The sequence below is a fragment of the Vombatus ursinus genome, unplaced genomic scaffold, assembly GCF_900497805.2.
Source record: "Vombatus ursinus unplaced genomic scaffold, bare-nosed wombat genome assembly UNPS02015262.1, whole genome shotgun sequence".
NCBI classification, from domain to species: domain Eukaryota; kingdom Metazoa; phylum Chordata; class Mammalia; order Diprotodontia; family Vombatidae; genus Vombatus; species Vombatus ursinus.
In genome coordinates this window covers 1-7,363 of record NW_020955040.1, presented here as the reverse complement: position 1 = coordinate 7,363, position 7,363 = coordinate 1, and the positions used below count along the sequence as shown (strand labels likewise).

Below are 7,363 nucleotides of genomic sequence, written 5' to 3'. Positions count from 1 at the left end.
AGTCAGGGAGCTCCCATAAGGTGGGTACTGCAGTACTCCTTAGAGACCATCTCATCCAACTCCGTAATTTTTCAGAAGAGGGAGGTGAGACTCAGAGAGGGGAACACAAGATCCTGCCATAATGTTGTGGCAGAGTAGAACCTAGAACTTGGTGTGCTTGTGCTCTCCACAAACCATGCAACTTATCACTTAAAATAAAGACAGCTTGGTTTTGTTCCCTGTTTCACACTCATGAGTCTTCTCTTCCCAATGAGATCATGAGTTGCTTGGGGGCTTCTGCTACAGCCTCCATGGCCTCACCAAGACTAGGGCTGGACACAGTGGGTGGTGCTAAGGAAGCACAGATTTTCTGATGGATTGTCTTCTGTCTGGCTCCTCCATGCTCTCCTTCTCGCTGCCCTGTTCATAGCTCTCATCAGCATCATTTGAGAGTTCTCATCCAGGTTAGGACCCAGAGTCCTGATTTAGCCCTGCTTTGGCTATGTCCTCACTCTTTTTCATGTCTCCTGATGGTGGCTAGAGCTCCAGTGAATGAATCTGTCATGAGATGATCTCCAAGAGTCCAGCATGAGGGATTCTGACCTTGCCTTATCATTTGCTTCCAGATCGGTGCCTCTCTCTTTGCCAGTAATATTGGCAGTGGCCAGCTTGTGGGATTGGCTGGGACTGGAGTAGCATCAGGCATCGCCATAGGAGGCTTTGAATGGAATGTGAGTAAAAGACATGGAATGTTGGAGTAGGAGGAACAGCTCCAGATAGAGAGTAGAAAATGCTGGAGCTTAGAGGGCCTTAGAACATGGATGTCAGAGCTGGGAAGGGTTTTAGAACAGGGAAGGTCAGGGCTGGGAGGGCCCCTAGAACAGAGAATGTCAGAGTTGGGAAGGGGACTTATTTAGGCCAAGCTTCTCATTTTACAGAGGAGGAAATTAAGGCACAGAGAGAAGAAACGACTTGGCATGTGTCATGTAGCAAATTTGCAGTATTAGCATGGTTCCTTCTATCTTCCTTTTGACCCTAGAAACCCACCCAATCAGTTCTTGTCAGTGATGTGGCCCTTTCCTCATTAAACGTTTTCATTAGACTATCTTTTAATGGCAATGATGTAGTCTCATCTGGAGGTCAGAGGACTGTGGAAAGTTGTTGCTAGCCTTTGGTCTCTACTGAGAATGTGGAAACTTCTGAGTCCTTCTGCATTGCCCACCAAGTCCTGTTTCCATCAGGGATATTGAATGGGGAGTCCTCCAGCCTATATGTGCTGTCCAAGAAATTCTATCCCTAAGCTTCTTTATGGTCAAAGGGAAGGAAAGGTTGAATGATATTGTACTGGATGCCAAAAGCCATCTCAAGGTCATCTGTTGACCCATCTTAGTTGAAACCCTCTGGGGTCATTGGATTTTCAGGTAATGCATAGGCCAAGATGGGATACAGATTATGTTGTTTTCTAAAGAATTCCTTCTTGGTTTCAGGCCCTGGTGCTTGTGGTTGTCCTGGGCTGGGTGTTTGTACCAATCTACATTAAGGCTGGGGTGAGTATTTGTTCTCTACTACTTGGTTACCTTCCTGCAAGTGTTGAAGGTATGCTGATAGAAGCCATGGAAACACAGTTGACTTTTCCCAGTGGTAGAGAAAGCTTAGCCTCTGGTCTTTGACCCTGAGTTCCCAAGATATTGACTGGCCTAGAACCACAAGATTTCACTGATGGAAAGGACCTCAGAACCCATACAGTCCATCTTCTACCTGGATGAGAATTCCATCACACCTGACAAGTGGTCATCTGGTGTCAGCATGGGGGAAGCTACAAATTAGTGAGAAAGTGTCTGTGTGTGCATGAGAGAGGTGGTTTGCCCACAAGTGAGCTTGTGAATGCATGCAACAGTTTAATATTTGTGTGTATATGTGGAAATGTGTTGGAGTGTGCCTACAAGTGTGAATGTGTGTGAGTGTGGAGGTGTTCACCTCCAGTTGTGTTGATGTTTCAATGTGTGTAAGTGTGAACCTAAGTGCTGGTTTCAGAATTTTTGCCTGCTTCTGAAAGATTCTGGACATGTGCTTGAAAACGTGAGTGTAAATGTGTGTGAGATGCCTGATACTATTTTCCTTTCTAAAACTTGACTGCTGTCCTTTCTCTTCTCTTACCAAATGCTTAGTTGCTTCACCTGTTTGTTTTACTTTCTGGCTGTACTTGTCTCACCACCTGTTTTCTCCTTTCTTTGTGTTCTGCCCTTCAGGACCTTTCTTCCTTAATCCTTTTCCTCCTTCTCATTGATCCCTCCATCTCCTTTCACAGAGGTTGTTTTCTTTTGACCTAGTCTGCAGTTGTCTCAAATTTCTCCTTCCCAAATTCAACCCCTGGTCTTCATCACAAGTCTAATCCCCTTCAGATCGTAATTTCCATTTTCTGCTTCTTCAGCATAAGCCTTTCTCTCTTCTTCTGCTCCTCCCATAGAAGCTGGAAGTGGTTATTGTGTGATTGTAGGAATATGTATACAAAAAACTTTGCTCTTCAGGGTTCAGAATGTACTCCCGATTATGCACCTGAAGAAACTTGTTTCTTTATTATATTATCTTTATTATTTGTATATCATATATCATCTTTGTTATCGATATGTAAATAGCCCACTGGGAATCTTCAGTCTCAGACAAAGAAGTCAGAACTGACTCTATCCCAGCCATGACTAAACTGGGGCCTGGAAACTCAGAATTAAGGACTGATGCCATCTTCAACAAGGGTAGTTTCCTGTCTTTTAGACTTCTATGTGACCTGTCTAGTACTGATCTTATATTGTGCATACATTACAGGTGGTGACAATGCCAGAATACCTGAGGAAGCGATTTGGTGGGACACGCATACAAATCTATCTGTCTGTCCTTTCTTTGTTCCTTTACATTTTTACCAAGATCTCGGTGAGTTCCTCTCCCCTGACTATCCATTTCAGTGAATGTCTTTGCTTTAAGCTAATTGTATCCTCTGGCTGATGATAATTAAGGCAAACACACTGGTGGGGGCTCATGAGCTATACAATTTAGAAATGCAGACCCACAAGGTTCTTTTGACCTGGGGAGGCCTAGAATCAACGATGATACCACAACCTTGTGATATTTCCTCCACTCTCCTTCTTTTCCTTCCCCTCCTTCCCATTCCTCTTCCTTAATAATTTCAATTTCAAGAACACAGCAAGATTTACAAAGTGCTTTCTCCATGACAACCCCTTAATGCGAGAATTGTTGTGCCTGTATGCTGTTGAGAAAACTGAGTTCCAGGTGTCATGACTTCCCCATGGTCACACAGCTAAATTAATTTCTTCAAGTGGACCATGGGCATCAGTTGCTCAGGGATAAGTGTAGGATCTGGGCCTCCAACCCAAGTGTGATGGCTCCCATTATACCATGTTCTTACCTCTTCTGTAGGGAAGGGAAAGAAGGAATTTTGTCCAATGCCATGAACTGGGACTCAGCAAGATAAAGACATAAAATTCTTCCTTACACAGAGATAAGTAAATAGATAGAATTTATCATTCATTCATTCATTCATTCATTATCTCCTTGGAATGGCATAAGCTGAAAACATATTTGGAGACCAAAAGGGTTTCCACCAATGCATGGATGAAGGATGTGTTCTTCTTTAGAATTTCAACAGATCTGTGTTTTTGTGGGTGGGAGGGTTTTCTCCAGCAATGCAGAAACCAACCCCTTCCAGTCTCACAGCTCATCAGGCCCTTGGAGGTCATCTAGCCATCTAACCCAAGCCTCTTATTTTTGTGATAAGAAAATAGAAGCTCAGAGCAATTGAATTACTTGAAGTCTTCCAACCAGTAAATAGGGGAGGCAGGATTTGAATCCAGGTCCTTGGAGTTCCCTGTCCCTTATTACTGATCCTGATGAAACAGGGAGCAAGACAGTATCAGTTTGAGATGGAGCTATGAAAGTAGTTGAGCGGTTTTTCTCTTGGGTATAGAAATGAAATCTTCACATCACACTGTCTTCTGCTTCTGCTCTGGCCTTTGTACAAGTTCAATTCAATTCAATTCAATTCAGTCTTATCCAATTGAATTCAATTAAATAAATATTTACTAAGTGCCTACTATGTGGACTCATCATAGGATCATATATCATTGAGTCAGTCAAGTCAACAAACATTTATTAACTTCCTACTATGTGTCAGGCTCTCTGCTAAGTACTGGGGTTACAAAATGGGCAAAAACCAGTCCCTGATTTCCAGGAGTTATAGCCTAATGGGAGAGACAACATGTATATATGGAGATATGGAAATAAATAGAGAAAGAAAGGAGAGAAACTAGATAAGATGAGGGTTCGGATTTCTGTGCTTACTATCTCTGTGGCCTTAACCAGATCACTTCCCCTCTCTGAGGCTCAGTTTCCCCATCTGTAGAATGAAAGTGTTGGATACTATGGGCTCTAAGATCTCTTCCAGTGGGGACCTTCTACAAGGTAGCACTTGAATGGCTCTGGTCCAATCTTCTTATTGATGCATGAGTAGCAATCACTTTGTAGGAGGGGAGCTAGGCTCAGTCCTTTTCTGGAACCACCAAGTCCACAGTTCAGCTGGTGATGAGGGGCTGTGAGTCACAGTTGCCATGGCAGACCACTCTTTGCCCTCTGAGCTTGTGCTTGGGATAATAGTATAAATTAACCTAAAAGTACTGGCCTTTCTCACCTCCCTCTCTCCAACCCCTTGCCTCTAGTTACTGATTAAGCTGGCCTCACCCTGGAGCACCCCAACCACCTGTAGGGCTAGCCCAGGCTTGGATGTTACCAGAGGCTATGTGGATGCACATGCATTTGTCCTCTGGGTTTGACATGGACTGAGACACTAATGGGGCTGGCCTCAATGTGGGGGTGTAGGTGACTGCCTTCCCAGTGAGAGTTCACGGAAAGGTAATCTCTGAGTTGGGAGGACCTTTAAAGGCATCTAGTCCAACCCATACTTAAACAACAATTCCCTCTGCCATATCCCTCATAACTGGTCACCCAGCCCTTGCTATCTTCCAGGCCAGTCACTTTAAAAAAAATAGTATTTTTTTTGCCGAGTATATGTAAAGACAATTTGTAGCATTCATTTTTACAGGATTTTGAGCTCCAAATTTTTCTGCCTCCCTCCCCCTCCCTTCTTCCTAAAATGGTAAGTAATTTGATATAGGTTATCTGAGTCGAGGGCAGCCGCTTTTAGTCAGTTTTTATTGCTAAAAAGCCTTTCCTGATTTATTTTATTTATTTAATTTTTTTGTTCAGCCATTTTTCAGTCTTGTCTCACTCTCTGTGACCCCACCTGGGGTTTCCTTTTGAGAGATGTTAGAGTGGTTTTCCATTTCCTTCTCCAGCTCATTTTACAGGTGAGGAAACTGAGGCAAAGAGGGTGAAGTGACTTGGCCAGGGTCACACAGCTAGTAAGTGTCTGCAGCCTGATTTGGATTCTGGAAGATGAGTCTTCCTGACTCCTGGCCCAGTCCTCTGTGCACTATGGTGCCCCCAGGTGGCCCACCCTATCCTGGACATCCAACCTGTAATGGTCTTTTTTTTTTCCTTCTCCCTTCATTGCTCTTGGTTTGGCCCTCTGGTTTCAGGTAGAACAAAGCTAGTCTCTTTTCCACAAGACAGACCTTCAAGTGCTTGAAGGGAGCTACCATCCCCCCACGGCCACCCCCGTCTAAGTCTTCTTTTTTTCCAAACTAACCACACTTCATTTCTTCACTCATCCTCATGGCTTGACTGCAATGTCCTTCACTCTCTGCTTGCCCTCCTCTGCCTCCTCTTCAGAGGGTCCAGGAATCTTCCAATCTCCCTGCATGCCAACCACAAAAGCACACCTTCCCCAACTACTGTCCAGAGTCTGAAAGGTCATCAAGAGGGCCAGAGTTCTGGACAAGTTACTTTCCCTCTATGGGCCTCAGTTTTCCTTCTCTGTAAGATGAAAAAGTTGGACTTGATCTTTGGGATCCCCTTCTGTCTCTCAATTCTTTTAAAAATTTTAATTGACAGGATTTTTTTACAATGCTTCCATTTCCCAATATATCCTTTCTCCCACCCAGAACCATCACTTATCAAAAAGAATAAAAAATAAAGAGAAAGTACATCAACAAAACCAAGCAGCTTATCAAGTGTGCTTGACACTGTATGCCTTATTCTATACCTCTAGTCCCCCACCTCTTCAGAGAGGGGAGCGGGAGTCAGCTCTGAATTCTATGGCTCTATGACTCCCAAGCAACAGCAGTGCTCCAGATACAAAGGACTTCAAGACAGACAGAGCGCCCGGGAACTCAGAACCACATGGTGTTAGTCCTTGTGTGGGGAAATGAAAACTGCATTGTATAGATAGGGAAAATTCCAATGATGGGTCCAGTGCAAACCACTGTTTCAATAGGCAGGAGGAGAGAAAGAGAAGGATGAAAGAAGGGAGATGAGAAAGAGAAGGAGAGAGGGAAGGAGGAGGAGGAGGAGGAGGAGGAGGAAGAAGAAGAAGAAGAAGAAGAAGGAGGAGGAGGAGGAGGAGGAGGAGGAGGAGGATGGCAGAGAAGAGGAAAAAGAGAAAGAAGAAGAGGAAGAAGGAGAAGTAGAGGAGAGAGAGGAGAGACAGAGAGAGAAGAAGAAGAAGAAGAAGAAGAAGGAGGAGGAGGAGGAGGAGGAGGAGGAGGAGGAGGATGGTAGAGAAGAGGAAAAAGAAAGAAGAAGAGGAAGAAGGAGAAGTAGAGGAGAGAGAGGAGAGACAGAGAGAGAAGAAGAAGAAGAAAAAGAAGGAGAAGAAGATGAGAGATGAGAGGGGAGAGGGGAGAGTGTTTGGATAGGGACAGAGACATGAGTGAGCAAATGATCAGGAAGACCCTGCCCAAAAGAGTGGGGAACTTGGGGCACAGGGGCATGGAAAGAGACTAATGTCCCCAAAGATGAATTCTGATGAGTTCTTAGGTTCCCAGCATTTCAGAGGCCATATTAGGAGAGTCAAAGTTTTGGGCATGAGGGAGACCATAGTCCTACTGCCCTCTGCCCTGCTCAGACTTCATCTGGATTGTTGAGTTCAGTTCTGGGTGACACATTTTAGGCAGGATGTGGAGAAGTGGGAGTGGGTCCATAGTAGGGCAAGCAAGATGATGGAGGCCTTGACAACAATGCACTGGCCTCATCGGATCATAGATTTCAAGCTGGAAGGAATTTTAGGGGTCAGCCACTGCCTCAACAGGCAGTTTTGTTCCCACATGGATTGGGGATGCTAAGCATTGAGGAATCACCATCCATTGAGAGGCAGTTCAGAAGTCTTGCTTGGACGCTTGCAATGGGGCTGCTCACCAACCCTTTTACATTTCACCTTGACTGAGTTCAGCCCTATCAGTGCCAAGTGGCTCCTGCTTTC

At 44.6% G+C, this 7,363-nt stretch overlaps 1 long non-coding RNA gene across 1 annotated transcript; it reads left to right on the top strand.

Annotated features, from left to right (window-relative positions):
- The first annotated feature begins 635 nt into the window (after window positions 1-635).
- Window positions 636-2,853, top strand: LOC114031962. Its single transcript, XR_003567786.1, has 3 exons — window positions 636-710; window positions 1,467-1,526; window positions 2,800-2,853. It is a non-coding gene; the product is annotated as an uncharacterized LOC114031962 (long non-coding RNA).
- The last annotated feature ends 4,510 nt before the right edge of the window (window positions 2,854-7,363 follow it).